The following is a 19,526-nucleotide window of genomic DNA, read 5'->3' as shown; positions in this document are numbered from 1 at the left end:
TGCCGACGAGTATAAAATTTTGATTTAGTTTTTATTTCTAATTTCTATTTTTTCTTATTATATATATCTATATTATTCCAGTTCGATCTTATGATTTAAATAGATATTTTACATTACTGTTTATTTCACTAACATGTGTGCAACAATCTTAAGACAGATTTTTACCACTTTCTAATTCGAGACAAACAGGACACGGAGGTGAAATTGTATTCTGTTTGTAAACAGAAATCAATTGAACAATTCTGTTTCAAGATCTTATTCCTGTCGTTCAACAGGTTTTGTTCGATTTTTTGTTTTCAAACAGAAATCAATTCAACAATTCTGTTTCAGGATTCTATTCCTATCGTTCAACAAGATTTATTCGATTTCTGTTGTTAATAGTAATCGTTTAAGAGTAACAATTTTGTTACCCGAAATTGCTTATTGATTTTGTTTCAGAATTTTTAGTTCCTAACTAAATTCTGTCATTTAATAAAAATCAAAGGGTAGTATAAATTGGAAATTAAATTTTCTGTTTATTATTATTACTAATTCTGGTTCCGTTCTGAAATCTTAACAGAAAAATGGAAATTCCTACCAATTCACCCAATTCGTGATCTGGAGTGTTGGTTTCAACTTGGCTTCGAATCAAAATTCAATATTGCCAATGGTTGTAAGCCACAACGAGAAGCCTGCAAAATTCTCTAGACAGAATTTCAAGACATGGCAACAGAGGATGTTGTTCTATTTAACCATGTTGAACTTGGCCAAATTTTTTAAGGATGACCCTCCTACTATTAAAGAGGGTGAGGTAGATGATGTTACCGCCTTCACTGCTATTGAAGCTTGAGAGCATTCTGATTTCCTGTGCCAAAACTACATCCTAAATAAGTTCTCGGTTGCATTGTACAAAGTATACAATGTTAAGAAGACGACAAAGGAATTATGGACAACATTGGACCATAAAAACAAAACTGAAGATGCTGGAGCTAAAAAGCTTTTAGTTGCCAAATTCTTGAATTTTGTAATGGTTGATTCTAAACTAGTTGTGAATCAAGTGAAAGAACTTCAACTAATCATTCATGGAATTCTTGCTGAAGGGATGGTCATAAGTGAATCCTTCCAGGTGGAAGCCATTATTAAGAAGCTACCCCTTGCTTGGAATGAATTCAAGAGCTATCTAAAGCACAAAAGAAAGGAAATGTCAGTAGAAAACTTGATTGTCTAACTTTGGATTGAAGAAGACAATAGAGGTACTAGAAAAAAATCTCAACAAAGCAGCAAATGTCAATAATGCTAAAGCAAACGTGGTAGAAGTCAAGAAGGACTTTAAGAAGGGAAAACAACCTCAGAATGGGTCTAAATTGGGACCAAAATGAGGTTTTTCCAAAACGCAAAAATTTTAAAGGAAATGCTTCAATTGCAACAAGATGGGGTACAAGTCATCTGACTATAAGCTTTCAAAGAAAGTCAGAGCTAACAAGGCCAACCCTGTGGAAGAAATTTACTAGGAAGTGTCTGATATGGGCTTATGTGTTGTAATTTCTAAAGTCAACATGGTTGACTCAAATCCAAGAAAATGGTGCTTGATACTGTGCCACACGTCATATCTGCTGCGACAAAAACTCTTTTTCTGAGTTGGTGCCTTGTGATAAATGGGAGAGCTCTATATGGGAAATGTCACGACTTCCAAGATCAAGGGGAAAGGTACTGTAGTCTTGAAGATCACTTCTGGAAAAGAATTCAAGCTATAAAATATGTTGTATGTGTCTGACATACACAAGAACCTTGTTTCTGGGACACTCCTCAGTGTACACGACTTTAGGATGGTGTTTGAATCCTAGTAGCTAATTTTATCTAAAGGGGGAATCTTTTGTGGGAAGGGGATATGTATGAAATGACATGTGGAAACTTAATGCTATCTCTGTAAAAGCAAAGATAATGAGTAAGAATGTTGCTTCTTCTTCTGTTCTTATACTTGAGTCATTTAATTTATGGCATGGTAGGCTCAGACATGTTGATTATGATACTTTACGTAGATTAATTAATTTAGAGCACATTTCTTCATTTCATATTAATTATAAACACAAATGCGAAACTTATGTTGAGACAAAATTAACAAGGTCTTCATTTCAAACTGTTGAAAGAAGTACAGAACCACTTGACCTAATACATAGCAATGTTTGTGACTTAAAGTTCAAACTAGAGGAGGAAATAAATATTTTATCACTTTCATTGATGATAACGCAAAATATTGTTATGTATATTTGCTTAAAAGCAAAGACGAAACTATAGAAAAATTTATTCTCTCTAAACAGGAAGTTGAAACCCAACTTAATAAAAAGATTAAGATGGTGAGAAGTGATTGTGGTGGTGAATATGTTGAACCATTTGGTGAATACTGTTCATTCATGAAGTGACACCACCATACTCTCCTTAATCAAATGGAGTAGCCGAGCAGAAAAATCAGACTCTAAAGGAAATGATGAACGCATTGCTAGAAAGCTCTGAGTTATCACAGAACATTTGGGGGGAAGCTATTCTATCAGCTAATTACCTTTTACATAAGGTTCCCCATGAGAAAAGGGACAAGACACCATATGAGTTATTGATGCGGACGTTGAAAGCACCAAAAATATCCTATCCCTAATAAATAATGAAAAAAAATAGTAAAAGAGAAGTAGGGTCAAATCCTCAGGAACTGGATTTGCACAATGTCTTGCTCCGTGAAATCCCAAGCAGAATCTTACCCAAGAAAACCTGCGTTCCTGGAAAAAAATAAGAAAATAACAGAATTAAAGGTTTAGATCTGGAAATAAAAAATAAAATAAAAATAGAATTAAGAATATTGAATTGAAGATTCGAGAAATTAAAAATAGAGTTGAGAGAAAGGAAATTCTTATTGGAGGTTCCAACCTCCAGTTGTCTAGTTCCGCCGTGGGTCCAAACCGAATAAGCCAGTTATAGTGGAAGAGGACGCCTACGACCACCAGCTCCAAGGATTTAGACTTACGATTTAGTGGAACCTGACTCTAGCCAACAATTCTTATGCTAGATCAACGCTTCTCAATGGCGAATCCCATGCCATTTTGTCTCTTGGGCTCGCTAACCTCTGACGCAGTAAGCTAACAAACCGACTGTGCAACCTTTCCAAAACATACAAAGCGGTCGCCTATGCATACATTGAAAAGCTTACTTCTTATGGGACATGGACGGAAGCGTCGGCCCCGTAGTGCGGAGAAATGATGAATACTCGGCAAGGCGGCTAAGTACAGACTCTAAGCCTCAAGAACCCTTTTTGGGGAATATCGACAACCTTCGACTAGATGGGTTTAATGGTTTATGGTTGTGGTGGAAAAGAAAATAAATAAAATAAAAATAGAGATTTTATTGAAAGGAAATGTGAGAAGAACAAAGGTCTAGACTTTTGGGAAGAGAGTGTTTACAGAAAAAGATGGATGCCTTTTGAGTCACTTCACCCCCTATTTATAGTGCTAGGGGAGATAGTCTAATTCTACTTAAACTCCCAAAAGATAAATACATTTAATTGAAGATAAATAAAGATAAATAAAATTAAATTCTAAAATTAAATAATCCTTAATAATTATCTTAATATTAATTATCCTAATATAATTAAAATAGAGTTTGATAGAATAAAATCTCTTCTTTTTGCATTTCAAGCCTTGTTTCCTCCATGCTTGCACTTTTGGCACCAACTTTTCCTTGTGTCACACATTGGTCCATTTTATCTCTAAATTTACGCTTTTGGCCCTTAATTTTTCTTTTGCCTCAAATTTTGTCCCTATGAGATAAAAGATCATAAATAGCTCAAATTAGCAGGATTATACTCAGAATAAATACATAATTAATACATAAAAATATGTTATTCTAGAGTGTTATCAAATTCCCCCTACTTAGCCCATGCTTGCCCTCAAGTATGGCTCCTATCTATTGTGAAAGTTAGATTCTACCATAAAAGAAATACCACTCTAAAGTTTAATAAAAATCAGTCAAAAATGCATATGAAAAACAAAGAGAACCCTAAGCTTGCTTTAAGTAAAACAGAAAAATTTTTCTATTTAATACACACAAAAATTAGAATCGACTTGAATTATTTAATGAAAATTAGGTAAATTACCAAACCTACCAAGACACCCTATTTGTTTCCTCCTTTAGTCCCTAAATTATATTCTTTTTCTTTTTCTTTTTCTTTTTCTTTTTTTCTTTTTTATTTATTTTGATTTTTATTTATTTATTATTTATATTTTTTATGCTTTAGGAATATACTAAACCTTTTGACGCGAAGAGAGATGACAGCCAAGCACCCCACCTCGGTTACTAAGCCCAGCAGACTTCTAATTTATTATAATTTTTTCTTAAGAACACATCGAACCTTTTGACGTGAAGAGAGATGATAGCCAAGCACCACACCCCAGTTACTCAGCCCAACATGTTCTTAAAAATTAATTCCGGTTAGCGGAGTTTTACCTAACACGTCACACAGCCTTTTGAAGCGAAATAGGATGACAACCCAAGCACCCTACCCCGGTTACTCAGTTAGTCACTTTTTTAAGCTGCACTCGTAACCACAGAAACATTAAACGACATTTTAATAATAACTTTTTTTATGAGGACTTTAGAGAAAAAAAACAATCAAGTGTCAAAAATAAGTTTCAGTAATTACCTTAATAGTCATGAACATATTTTAGCATACAAACATATTAAGTGTCCACTTTGTATTAAACTTGATTAATTTTATGAAAAGCAAGATAAAGTTAACTCTATGAATCACAATTATTTTTAGCCTAATAAGAATAAAACAGTGGAGATGGCATCAATTATGGAAAATCCATAATTTCCTTAGAAAACAAGAATCATGCTTGTAGGTCAAACAGTAGGCAATTCTTGGTAAAAATCTTGGGCATGAAAAGAGGCAGGAGATAAAAATGGAGCCTTAAGCAGCAACACCAGCCAAAAATAATCACAGCAATAGCAACAACAACCAAAATCACAGTAGAAAATGAGAATAATAACGAAGAGTATCTCCCCCTACTGAAAGCACATTATCCTCAATGTTGACGAAAAGAAATAAATAGGTAGAAAAGTTTAGAAAAACTCCCCATGTTGTTACTATTGATCGCATATGATGGCTAGGGTGAGGAGAAACGGCACCGTCGTGGGTTCATGGTGAAGGAGGGCTCGGCGGCAGCGCGGCTACGGGTTCGAACCATGATGGTGGAGATCAATGGTGAGGGAGAATGGTGGAGGGAAGAGCGGCGGCTATGGTGGTTTTGTGGGAAAAGAAAAAAAATGTTTTAAAATTTTAGGGTTGGGGGGTTAATTTGTGATGAGGAGTGGTGCTTGGGTGCAGGGATAAGGGTGGTTGGCTGCAAGAATAGGGTAGTTTGGCTGCAGGCATTCTGCACTGGAAAAGTATTTGGAATAGAGGCTGTTTGGTACCATGGATAGGGCTGTTTGGTTCTATTTTTCTAGAATTTTCCTTTTTCTTCGCATTTTCGCTCTATTTTATCTAAGCAAAATAAGAGAAATTTATTAATATCCAAATAAGTAATAAATAATAAAATAAAGTAATAAATAAAGTAAATAAAATAAAATAAAATAAAAATAAAAATTGGGTTACCTCCCAACAAGTGCTTGTTTAACGTCGTTAGCTCGACGCCGTTATTGGTTCTATGGTGGTTCCAAATGGATTTTTTCTCAACCTTGTGGGCTTGAAAATTCTCATAAAATGGCTTCAACCGCTGGCCATTGACCACGAACCACTTTCCAGATTCTTCACTCTCTATTTCAATCACTCTATGTGTGAACACTTCAGTAACAATAAAAGGTCATTGCCATCGTAATCGAAGCTTACTTGGGAATAACTTTAACATGAAGTTATAAAGTAAAACTTTTTGTCCTACCGAAAAATGCTTCTGAGCTATTCTTTTATCGTGAAACAGCTTTGTGTTGTCTTTATAAATGCGAGAATTCTCGTAGGCATCATTGCGAATTTCTTCTAACTATTGAATGTCTAATTTCTTTGCCTCTCCTACGGGTTCTAACTCCATGTTACATTGTTGAACGGCCCAATAGACTTTATGTTCCAATTCAACCGGAAGGTGGCGAGCTTTGCCAAAAATAAGTCAATACGGGGTCATGCCCATCGGTCCCTTATACGCAGTCCGATAGGCCCAAAGTACGTCATTTAGCCGAAGGCTCCAATCCTTTCAGTTGGGACGAACTGTTTTCTCCAAAATAGTCTTGATTTCCCTATTTGAGACCTCATCTTGACCATTCGTTTGGGGATGGTAAGCCGTAGCTATACGGTAGTGGACTCCGTATTTTGCCAACAGTGCCTCTATGACCTTATTGCAAAAGTGGGTTCCATGATCACTGATTAGGGATCGAGGTGTGCCAAACCTAGAAAAAATAGTTCGTTTTAGAAACTCCACAGCATTTTTGGCATTATCATTGTGAGTAGGCTTTGCTTCTATCCACTTAGAAACATAGTCTATTGCAAGAATTATATATACATTGCTAAATGAAGAAATAAATAGGCCCATGAAATCGATGCCCCATACATCAAAGATTTCCTATACATGAATCGCGGAAAGGGGCATTTGATTTCATTTAGTGATGTTACCTGTATGTTGGCACCTATCGCAAGACTTACAGAAGTTATATGCGTCTCAAAAAATTGTGGACCAATATATCCCACATTCTAACACCTTATGAACGGTCCGCTTAGGGCCAAAGTGACCTCTGTAAGCTTCAGCGTGACAAAAATTAAGGATAGAAGTTACCTCAGTTTCTGGAACACATCTTCGTATTATCTGGCCTGAACAGTGTTTTCACAAGTATGTGTCATCCCAAATGTAATATCGAGCGTTGCGTCTAAGCTTGTCCCTCATGGAACGTACTAACTCAGTGGGTAACGATCTTGTGGCTAGAAAGTTTACTATATCTGCATACCATGGGAAACATGCCTCAGTCGAGAATAGGCTCTCATCAAGGAATTCTTCCTTAATAGGGATGTTGTCAAAAGGTACTTTTATTCTGCTTAAGTGGTCAGCCACTAAATTCTCGCATCCCCTTTTGTCTCAAATCTCGATGTCAAATTCTTGGAGCAGAAAAATCCACCTAATGAGCCTCAGTTTTGCTTCCTTCTTCGCGATCAAGTACCTGAGGGTTGCATGATCAGAAAAAATAATTACTTTAGATCCCAATAAATAAGGTCGAAATTTATCTAAAGCAAATACAAAGGCTAAGAGTTCTTTTTCCGTAGTGGTGTAGTTACTCTGCGCAGCATGTAGGGTTTTCAAGGCATAACATATGATATGTGGTTCTTTGTCTATCCTTTGCCCCCATACGGCTCCTACACCGCACTCGCTGGCATCGTACATAATTTCAAACGGGTATTTCCAATCTGGCGGTTGCACTATAGAAGCTGAGACTAACTTTTGCTTAAGTGTATCAAATGCCTCCTTACATTTTGGGCCAAACTCAAATTTCTTATCTTTCTGCAAGAACTCACACAGTGGTTTAGCTACCTTCGATAAGTTCTTTCTGAAGTGCTTGTAGAACCCTACATGGCCAATGAAAGAACGAATTTCCCTCACAATGGAAGGATAAGGCAAAGAATTTATAATATCAATTTTGGCCTTATCAACCTCAATTCCTTTAGATGAAACAACATGACCCAGAATTAAACCCTTGTCTACCCTAAAATGACACTTTTCATAATTCAAGATAAGATTAAATTCTATGCACCTACTCAAAATTATCGTTAGGTTTTTAAGGCATTCATCAAAACAATTCTCATATACAGTAAAATCATCAATAAAAAATTCGATAATTTTTTCCACATATTTGGAAAATATACTCATCATGCATCTCTAGAAGGTGGCTAGCGCATTGCAAACACCGAATGGCATCCTTCTGTACGCAAATGTACCAAATGGGCATGTAAAAGTGGTCTTTTCCTGATCCGTCAGTAAGACTGGAATTTGAAAGAAACCTAAGTATCCATCAAGACAACAAAAGTAGTTTTTTTGGCTAATCTTTTAAGCATTTGATCTATAAAAGGAAGTGGGAAATGATCTTTTCTTGTGTGTGAGTTAAACTTCCTGTAATCAATGCAGACGCGCCACCTATTTTGTACTCGGGTAGGTACCAAGTCACCTTCAGCATTTTTCTTTACTGTCACGCCCGTTTTCTTAGGCACGACTTGTATCGGACTTACCCACCTACTACCAGAAATATGGTAAATTACGTCAGCATCCAGAAGCTTGATTTTTTTTTACTACCTCCATCCTATTCAAGTTTAGCCGTCTTTACACCTCTTGCCTCGGTTTCATGTCTTCCTTCAAGTAGATCCTGTGTGTGCATGTCAAAGGGCTTATCCTTTTTAAGTATGCAATGGTCCAGCTAATCGCCTCCTTATGACTTTTTAATACATGAACAAAACATTTCTCTTCATGTGTAGAGAGTCTATTGGAGACTATGACTGGTAGGGTATTACCCTTCCCCAAAAATGCGTATTTCAAATGCTCAGGACGCAGTTTCAACTCCAACTCTGGTGCTTGTATAATAGAAGGTATTTGGAGATAATAACTCATTAACAAATTCAAATTTATCAAGGTCATAATTATCTCCATAAATTAACTCAAAATTCTCTTCCATTAAAGAGTTAATTATGTCGATACGATTTATGCTCAAGATTTCACTTGGATGGCTAATGGCGTCATAGACATTAAACTTTATGATCTCTCCATCAAACTCCATCATGAGAGTTCCACTTCAAACGTCGATTTTAGTACTAGCTGTACTAAGGAATGGTCGACCCAGCAGGAGATCTGAAGATCCAGGAGTGCTATTCTCCTCCATTCTGATCACATAAAAATCTGTAGGGAAAATAAGCTCGTTAACTTTTACCAAAACATCCTCAAGGACTCTTTCTGGATGCACAACAGACCTGTCCACCAATTGAATGATAACACTTGTTTTTTTCAAAAAATCCACGTTAAGTGATTCATAAATAGAATATGGCATACATTTATAGAAGACCCTAGATTACACATAGCCTTCTTAATTCCCAGATGGCCTATTTTGCATGGTATTGCAAACATGCCCCTATCCTTGCATTTTTCTGGCATTTTCTGTTGTAACACTGTGGATACATTCTCACCAACATTCACCCTTTCATTACCAGTTAATTTTTTCTTGTTGGTGCAAAGCTCTTTAAGAAATTTAGCATACCGCGGTATTTGCTTGATGGCGTCCAACAGCGGAATGTTCATCTCGACATTCCTAAATGTTTTGAGGATTTCCTTGTCCTCTTTACCTCTTCGACACTAGTTGAATCATTCTGGAAATAGAGGTTGAATTTTAGGTAATAGAGGCTTCGGTCGGACTCGTTCGTCTTTCTCAAGTTTTTTTTGGGTGATTTCTTGGCCAAAATTCCTGTCAGGAATCAGTTTCAGTACATTTCCGCTTCACAACATCACTGCATTCACATTTTGTCAAGGGTTTGGTTCTGTTTGTGACAGCAGCTTCCCTTGAGAGGTAAATTTCTCGATTGATGTGGTCAACTCTCTGATGGACGTCTCATTTTTCTATTGGAAATCCTTCGTCTCTTTTTGAAACTTAAGAGTTTGCTATTGGATTCACTGTTGAAAATCAAGAACATTAGTTGCTAACTTATTGACCATGGTTTCTAGAGAATTACTTGAACCTTGCGGCTGTTGCGAAAATCGATTTTGGTATGGCTGGTTATTTTGTGGATTAACCTCATAACTTAAGTTAAGATGGTCCATCCACCCTGGGTTGTAGGTATTAGCGTAGGGGTTGTATCGCCTTTGTAGCGGCCTAGGGAAATCTCCCACAACATCTAGATGGGCCATGGTATCATCATACAAACTGGGATATGCATCAGTTGCATGATCAGGTGTAGCACATATTCTGCATAATCGGGTTGTCTTCGCTTTTTTTGCAATAAGAGAGTTCATCATATAAGTAAGTTTATCAACTTTATCCTTTAAGGCTGAATTACTTAGCTAGTGCACCCTTATAGGGGGTTCAATATTGACTCAGAACTACTAAGAATTTGTAGCCATCGTGGAGATCAAGTCTCTCGCTTGTTGGGGAGTCATGTTGACCAATGCTCCTCCACTAGCAGCGTCTACCATATTCATCTCCATGGGTTTCAAACCTTCGTAAAAGTATTGGAGGAGAGATTGCTCCATTATACCATGTTGTGGGCAACTTGCACACAACTCCTTAAATTGCTCCCAATAATCGTAAAGGGACTCAACTTCTTTTTGCCTTATTCCAACGCTGGAAAAAACCTGTTCAGAAACAAACGAGATATATCAGCCCAAGTTGTAATAGATTCAGGGGGTAAATAAAATAACCATTCCTTAGTGGAATCTGCTAGGGAGAAAGGGAAAGTACGTAATTTAATCTAATCCTCAGTTACCCCTTGAGGTTTAATGCTAAGACAAACCATATGAAACTCTTTCAGATGCTTGTGGGGATTTTCATTTTGCAACCCACAAAAAGTTGGCAGTAACTGAATTAGACCTGACTTCAACTGAAAATCAGTATCCACAGTAGGATACGTGATGCACAATGACGGTTGTTCTGTCGGAGCTTCGACCAGTTGCCGAATCGTTTGAGCCATTGGTCGGTGTGCTAGATTAGGGTTTTCGTTAACCCTAGCGCTAAGCACTTCTTCTGGTGAGTCGACTTCTACTTTTTTGCTTTCAAGTGTTTGAGTAGAGTTTTCGTCAACTTTGATTTCTGGTGGTGGGCTACTTTGAGTTCCAACCACTGCTGACTACTTTTTCCATAACTTTGTCTCCCTGCAATTGGCTCTAGCAGTCTTCTCAATTCTGAATCGAACACAAGAGTACCTATAGCAGATCTGGTCATAAGAAATAAAAAACAGGATTAGTACGTTTCCAGTCCAAGACAACGACGCCAAAATTTGATACAGTCGTTGAAAGCACCAAAAATATCCTATCCCTAATAAATAATGAAAAAGAATAGTAAAAAGGAAGTAGGGTCAAATCCTCAGGGACTGGATTTGCACAATGTCTTATTCCGTTAAGAGAAAGGAAATCCTCCAGTTGTCTCGTTCCGCCTTGGGTTCAATCCTCGACTTTTAGATAATCCTTCCCAAACCGAATAAGCCAGTTATAGTGGAAGAGGACGCCTACAACCACCAGCTCCAAGGATTTAGATTTACGATTCAGTGGAACTTGACTCTAGCCAACAATCACTTCTGTGGGATCGTCTTATACTAGATCAACGCTTCTCAATAGCAAATCCCATGCCATTTTGTCTCTTGGGCTCGCTATCCTCTGACGCAGTAAGCTAACGAACCGACGGTGCAACCTTCCCAAAACATACAAAGCGGCCGCCTTTGCATACATTGAAAAGCTTACTTCTTAAGGGACATGGACAGAAGCGTCAGCCCTGTAGTGCGGAGAAATGATGAATACTCGGCGATGAGGCTAAGTGCAGACTCTAAGCCTCAAGAACCCTTTTTGGGGAATATCGACAACCTTCGACTAGATGGGTTTAGTGGCTCATGGTTGTGGTGGAAAAGAAAATAAATAGAATAAAAATGGAAATTTTATTGAAAGGAAATATGAGAAGAACAAAAGTCTAGACTTTTGGGGAAAGAGTGCTTACAGAAAAAAAATAGATGCCTTTTGAGTCACTTCACCCCCTATTTATAGTGCTAGGGAAGATAGTCTAATCCTACTTAAACTCCCAAAAGATAAATACACTTAATTGAAGATAAATAAAGATAAATTAAATAAAATCCTAAAATTAAATAATCCTTAATAATTATTTTAATATTAATTATCCTAATATAATTAAAATAAAAAAAAATTTTGCATTTCAAGCCTTGTTTCCTCCATGCTTGCACTTTTGGCACCAACTTTTCCTTGTGTCGCACATTGGCCCATTTTATCTCTAAATTCACACTTTTGGCCCTTAATTTTGCTTTTGCCTCAAATTTAGTCCCTATGAGATAAAATATCATAAATAGCTCAAATTAGCAGGATCATACTCAGAATAAATACATAATTAATACATAAAATTACGTTATGTTAGAGTGTTATCAGTTATGGAAATGTAGAAAACCTTCCTACAACTACTTGAAAGTGTAGGATGTCTTGTAAATGTAATGACTCTGTTACCAAAGCAAATGAAAATAGGTCCTAAAACGGTGGATTGTATTTTCATTGGCTATGCAGATCATAGCAATGCATATCGGTTTCTTGTTTATGAATCAAATAATCCTGACATTCACAACAATACTATATTAGAATCAAAGAATGTCTCATTATTAGAAAATATCTTCTCTTGCAAAACTAGGGAAGTTGATTCAAATTCAACAAAACAAACTTTAGAGACTATAGATGAAAATAGTCAAGACGTTCAACAAGAGGTTAAAATTGAGATAGAGCCAAGAATTAAACGAGTAAGGGTGGAAAAATCTTTTGGATTGGTTTTTCTAACCATTATGCTAGAGGCCGAACCTCAATCGTATAATGATGATATACGGTTATCCGAAAGTACTTTATGGAAAGATGCTATTAAAAGTGAAAGTGACTCCATCATGCAAAATCATATGTTGGAATTAGTGGATCTTCCCCTAGGAATTAAACCATTAAATTCTAAGTGGATTTTCAAATGAAAAATGATACCAGATGGAACAATTGATAAGTACAATGCCAGATTGGTTATAAAAGGTTATAGACAAAAGGAAGGCCTTAACTATTTTGATACTTTTTCTCCAGTATCTAGGATAACTTCTATAAGATTGATACTTGCAATTTTCGCATTGCGAAATCTAGAAGTACATCAAATGGATGTTAAAATAGTTTTCCTAAATGGACATCTTGATGAAGAGATTTACATGAAACAACCTGAAGGTCATATAGTTTTAATACAAGAAAAAAAAATTTATAAATTGGTGAAGTCTTTGTATAGACTTAAGCAAGCACCACAGCAATGGCATGAAAAGTTTGATAATGTCATGATGACAAATGGCTTTAAGATTAATGAGTGTGACAAATGTGTGCATGTCAAAACTACATACATTGGAGATATAATCCTATGCTTATATGTTGACGGCATACTCATTGTTGGAAGTAAAACCTATCAAAGACATGTAAAATTCAGGTTTTGACATGAAAGATATGGTATTAGCTTATGTGATTTTGGGCATCCAAATCAAGAGCTCATCTAAAGGTCTCATGTTGGCTCAGTTACACTATGTGAATAAGATTCTTGAGAAATTTAGCAAGGGGATTTTCGTATAGCCAGAACTCCAATAGATACGAGCCAACATCTGTCCAAAAACAAAAGTGAAAGTGTTAACCAAGTGGAATATGCAAGGGTCATAGGCAGTCTAATGTACCTTATGAGTTGTACTAGGCTAGATATTGCTTTCGCTGTGAGCAATTTAATTAGATTCACAACCAATCCAGGGGAAAACCACTGGAAAGAAATTCTGAGGGTACTGAGATATCTCAAATATACTCGGGACTACGGACTACATTATTCCAAAGATCCTAATATTTTAGAAGGATTCTCTGATGCTAGTTGGATATATGATATTCAAGATACCAAAGGCACAAGTGGATATTTTTTTACATTGGGAGGAGGAGCTGTGTCATGGAAATCCTCAAGACAAATGATTATAACTAGATCCACAATGGAATATGAGTTTGTAACTAAAAACAAATATGGAAAAGAGGCTAAATCGCTTCTAAACTTTTAGGAGGATATTCTTAACTGGCTAAAGCTTGTGCCCACAATATGCATATATTGTGATAACCATGCAATAATTGGTATAGCACAGAACATAATGTATCATGGTAAGTTGAGACATATGCGTCATCGACACAATACCGTTAGACAATTGATCTCAAATGGAGTTATCTCTATTAATTTTGTAAAATCAAAAGATAGCATTGTGGATCCGCTAACTAAAGGCTTAAATCGAGATCAGGTTGATAAAACATCAAAAGGAATGGGAATAAAACCCATGAAAATTAAAGGTGCTATGTGAAGGAAAACCCAACCTAGTTGACTGGAGATCCCAAGATTTAGGTTCAAAGGGACAACCTACTTGCATAGACCTTGTGAGGTCACTGTAGGGGTTCTTATCCCAAGTGCGTTGCTATGATATAAACAGTAATTAAAAGTGGGATAGGTGAAGCAATACTTTTAATGACCGTTGGTGTTTCGATGAGCCAAGCAACATAAGTCACCTATGTGAGAGTGAAGTGGGACCGCTTCGAGGAGACTACTAAGGCATAGTTCTTTCAAACTTTTGCATAACCAGGATATGTTCATGGTCATATGAACATACCCATAAGAAATAAAACCTTGCCATGAAAGTATTTCTATGAGGTATATCATCATTTACACAAACGACGAAATAGTTCAAGGACATCGTGTCTACTAGTCAGTTAGTAAAGTAAATATACTTTCACAGGGGAAGGTTCAAGGGTTGATGCCTACCTATCCTATGCAACTATCGATCATAGATTCTATTACCACATCGAGTTAATGGTTTTTTCGTTAAAACTATCAATTTTCATTCATGTGGGGGATTGATGGAAAAATTAGATTTTTGAAAGCTTTGAGGCATATTCTCGATTAGTAAAGGTGGAGATTTGTATCATAAAATTATAGTTTTATATTCTACCCCAAGAGACCTTTACAATGGTATATCATATGCTCAAAATGGTTGAGTGATGAAGGAGAAATTGATGCTCAAAGTAAGCCACTTGTGAATTATGTTGAGGAAAATGGAAAGCTTAGTCTCACATTGGTTAGATATCAAGTGTGGAATTGTTTATATATATGAACTAACTTGATGATTATTGAATGAATAAACTAATGCTCTCCCTCACGCGTAGGGGTTGCAAATCCAAACTCGTCGGGGTTAGGGGTGCACCCGCACAACGTAGGCGACGCGAAATGTTCGGATCGGTCAGGCCCTTCTAGGCCTGCGGATATTTTAGCCCAATACATAATTTTATTTTCCTCAACAGAGCCTATCTCTTCCAATTCTGTTTGGAATTAAAAGGACAAATATTAAATTGAGGTTAAGGGTTCCTTTAATTCAGACGTTAATGGCTCATTAATTCACAGACGTTATTTACTTCATTAGTCAAAATTTCCAAAAGTTATTTCATTTGGAATTTTATTTAAAACCAAATTATCTGTAGAAAAAAAGATACACTAAATTTTTCAAAATTTTGAGATTATTTCCCTGCATATTTCGAACCTGTTTTTGGTGATAGAAGAAAGTAAGGTTACAGTTCGTTGATCACTGCAGTTGTGTTACTGCCATGCTCATCTCGTTGTTGTATCTTGGGAGACAGTCGACCAATGTTTCTCCAGCACCAAAGGAGCGGCCGAATCTTTCTTAAGGAAATTGTGAAAATAGGCCTCAACTACTAGTCGATTTTTCCTGCCTACTTACAAGTACAAAATTTTAATCCAATTTTTATTTCCAATTTTTGTTTTTTTAGATTTTAGAGTGGAATAATATGGTAATAAGACTGCCAAAGACCGAAGCCTTCAGCAATCTATGTAAGGTGTGTATCGTGGAAAAGCAACAAAGGAGCCTTTCAATAAGTATGGCACGATGAGAGCTTCCTCACTACTTAAGCTGGTGCATTTCGATGTTTGTGGACCAATCAAGCCCATCTCTATTAGCTAGAATAAATACTTATTGACCTTTACTATATTTATAGAGAAAAACATGGGTATATATGCTGGAGGAAAAGAAATAAGTGTTCTCAAGATTTAAAGAGTTTAAAAGTTTGGTTGAAAAGCAAAGTGGTTGTTCTTTGAAATGTTGTGGACTGATCGTGGAAATGAGTATACATTGCTAGAATTTGAGAATTTCTGTAGGGAGAATGGCATATAACATTAGCTCACGATGCCTTAAACACCAAGGAAAAATGTTGTTTTGAAAAGGAAAAACAGAATAATCCTCAATATGGTGCGATGTATGTTGAAGGAGAGGAATATTTCGAAAGAATTTTTAGGAGATTCTATTTCTTGTGTTGTTTATTTGTTGAACGAGTTTCCAACAAAGTGAATTGGAGACGTGACATTGGAGGAAGCCTAGAGTTCTCATAAGGCAAATGTTGATGATCTTAGAATTTTCGAGAACATTGCTTATGTAAAGGTGCAGGATGAGAAGCATACAAAACTCGAGGATAAAAGCCAAAAATGCATATTCATTGGCTATGATGAGAATTACAGTGGGTACAAGCTGTACAACCCAGTAATTTATAGTCTCGTGATGTTGAAAGATGTTATATTCGATGAGTAGCAAATTTGGAACTAGAAGAACAATGATCAGGTGAAGTAGATTCCTCTCAAGTGAGAGAAAGAGAAGAAGAAATTCGTACAAGGAGAAGCAACACCTGACCAAGTTAAAACTCAATCCAACAACGATGATTCCAAGAGCCCAACTGGGAGAAAGATGAAGAATATTCAGGAGATTTATGATTCTAGCCGAGTGACTGGTGCAAAAATTTGAGGAGAAGTTCAATATTTTGTGTCTCTTTGTCGGATTCGATACTTTGATGTATAAGGAAGCCTCAAAGGAGACCATGTAGAGGAAAACCATGGAGGAAGAAATTCATGCCATAAAGAAGAAAAATATGTGGGGAGCTTATATCACTTTTGCAAGGACATAAACCCATCGATGTTAAATGGGTGTTTAAGATAATAAAAAAAAAGAAGGCAAAGTCGAATGGCACAAAGCAAGGCTGGTCGTGAAGGAATACAAGCAGAAATATGGGATCAACTATGGAAAAGTCTCTACTCCGGTAGCCAGGCTTGAAATAGTGAGGTTGTTGATCTCTCTTGCAGCCCAACGAAGTTGAAAGATATACCAGATGGATGTGAAGTTGGCATTCCTCAGTGGGAACCTTGGAAAATAAGTCTATGTCGAGCAATCATTGAGATTCATTATCAAAGGGCAGGGAAAAAAGGTGTATAGGTTGAAGAAAGCCTTTTAAAGGCTGAAACAAGCCCCGAGAGCATGGAATTCGAGAATTGATGTGTATTTTGTTCGTGAAGGTTTTGTGAAGTGGCGGTAAGAGCAATATTTGTATGCAAAGACCAATTCAACTGGAGATTTATTACTGACGCGCTTGTACGTAGATTATTTTATTTTTACGGGTAACAACAACTCCATGATTTGGGAGTTTAAACAATCGATCAAGGAGTTTGATATGGCCGACTTGGGGCTGATGTGATACTTCTTGGGCATCAAGGTGCAACAAGATGAAGAAAGAATTTATACGTCACAAAAAAATGCAAAAGAGATTTTCAAGAATTTTTTGATGGAAAATTGTCAGCCCATTGACACGCCTGTTAAGTGTGGCATCAGATTGACTAAGCAATGAGAAGGGAAGCCAATGAACTCGACTTATTACAAAAGTCTTGTGGGTTGTTTGAAGTACTAGACTTGCACTCAACTTGATATATTGTTCTGAGTTAGACTTATTACTAGGTACATGGAGACTCTGAAGACTTCCCATTTGAAGGCAGTGAAGAGAATCCTTAGATACATGAAAGGGATAGTCGATTACGAGTTGTTATATTCATCAAATGGCAGCACTTAACTCATTGGGTTCAGCAGCAGTGATTGGGCTAGGAGTTTTGATGATAAGAAGAGCACTATGGGGTTCATATTATATCTTAATGATACCACATTCACTTGGTCCTCAAAGAAGTAATCTATTGATTCTCTATCAACTTGTGAGGCAGAGTACATAGCTTGCATATGGCATGCCATTTGATTAATGAGGTTTACTTGGTGAACTAAAGTTGCAACAAGAAAATGCAACCAAGATCTACATCAATAACAAGTCTACCTTTTCCCTAGCCAAGAACCCGATCCATCATGAACATTTGAAACATATCAACACTCATTTTCACTTCATAAGGGAGTACGTAAAGGCAAAAGAAATGGATTTACAGCATGTGAATTCGAGTGGTCAAGTTGTTGATGTGTTTACAAAGGCCTTGACGATTTAAACTTTTACACGCCTGAGGGAGCTACTCAGAGTTCAAGTTAATTGAGAAACAAATTTAAGGAAGGCAGATGTTGACAACTAAACTTGCTCTAGAATTCCAAGAGTCCACTATTATTGAAAATAGGAGAAGTAATTAACGAATTCTCTAAATGCTTCCATTGAGTTAATATATGTAATCAAATGAGTTATCAGATTTTAGAAGATGAATGAATGAATATATATATACAAGAAAAGAAGCCCCCCTCTCTCTCCTTGTTACATTTTCCTCTTCTTTGTTCTATTTTGGACGTTCCATTTTTTGTGCCACTGTACAATTGAGGCTAACTAGGATAATTGTTAAGGTTTATATGGTATGTTTTTTCTTATTTCACAATCAAACTTCTTTATACCAAATACTTTAAGCACATGAAACAGAAAAAAAAAATATAGATAAATTTGTAAGCAATTACCGAAACCCACAATGCTATGAAAGAAGCAACTTTTGCAACCTTAACTTTACTAATTATCAAGGTATTAACATACTATAAGTACACGAAACAATAAAAACATGAGTGATTCTTTAATATTGGTTTTGAAACCTATTAAAGTACCAAAATTTTTTAACTAAATTTCAACGTATATCATCTTTATCCAAATGGAAGTTTAACAAAAATATATATAAAAAAAAAATTCTCGCTTGGGTTTCTAATAGGATTCGGTCCACAGTTGTAAGGTTGGACACTTGGAGTTTTTATTTTTAATAAATTTGTCGTTATTTATTATCCTTATTTATTTATTTTCAAATTGTTCCTATTTTTAGAAGAACTAATTTGCTCAATTTCAAAACTGAGAGGGATTAAAAAAATCTTTTTATCTAATATTTTTATTATTAACTTCAAATCCACCTTATATTGCACTAATTATTTTATATTAATAATTACTTAATTGATGTTGCAATATACATAATTAATTATTAATTAATTAGTATTACAATTATATATCATTTAAAGCTAATATTTAATAGTACAAATAGATGTGTTAGCAAGAATTTTTTATTTAAGTAGAATCCAAATAATCACTATTTTTATTTTATTTTATTTTATTATGTGATAGGTTTTATTTCTATCCCCAAACAAGGTTAGATTATATAATATTTTATATGTTTTGCTTTTATCGTTATTTGATATTTGATACTTTTATTATTATTTCATATTTAATTTATACTTATAATTTTTTTTCTTTTTGTACAAGTTAAGAAAGTGATATGATGGCATCCTTCACCCATACTATACGCCAGGATGGGCGAGGGGTTTTACAATCCGAGTTTGTAAGAAAGTTGGACTCTAGCTTTCTCAGGCTCGGATATTTTTGGGCCCAAATGTGTTATAGGTTTGAACTTTTTAGGACTCAGATAGACACATACAAGCTTTCAAGCTTGGACTTGTGTTGCCAGCTCTAATACTAATTATC

Source organism: Gossypium hirsutum, chromosome D04 (genome assembly GCF_007990345.1).
Source record: "Gossypium hirsutum isolate 1008001.06 chromosome D04, Gossypium_hirsutum_v2.1, whole genome shotgun sequence".
Taxonomy (NCBI): domain Eukaryota; kingdom Viridiplantae; phylum Streptophyta; class Magnoliopsida; order Malvales; family Malvaceae; genus Gossypium; species Gossypium hirsutum.
This window is presented reverse-complemented; position numbering follows the sequence as displayed.